Below are 306 nucleotides of genomic sequence, written 5' to 3' on the forward strand. Positions count from 1 at the left end.
ACACCTCATTTGCATGCTTTATGACTGTCCTGAAGAATTCGTGTAGTTTTACCCAAAATATGGTACAAATAGTATGATGCATTGAACAATCACATAGAGTACATCATGGTTTGAGAAATAAAGAGCAGATCATTTTGATAGACTAATGTAATTGGGAAACATACAGACAACACATGCATATACCAGATACCTAAATATTAGCATTTAGAACTTAACTAATGCAAATAAACAGTGGTAACTAGACTAATGCAATAGGGAAACATACAGACAACACATGCATATACCAGATAAATTTTTAGATAAATA

The sequence above is a fragment of the Cyprinus carpio genome, chromosome A15, assembly GCF_018340385.1.
Source record: "Cyprinus carpio isolate SPL01 chromosome A15, ASM1834038v1, whole genome shotgun sequence".
Lineage (NCBI taxonomy): Eukaryota > Metazoa > Chordata > Actinopteri > Cypriniformes > Cyprinidae > Cyprinus > Cyprinus carpio.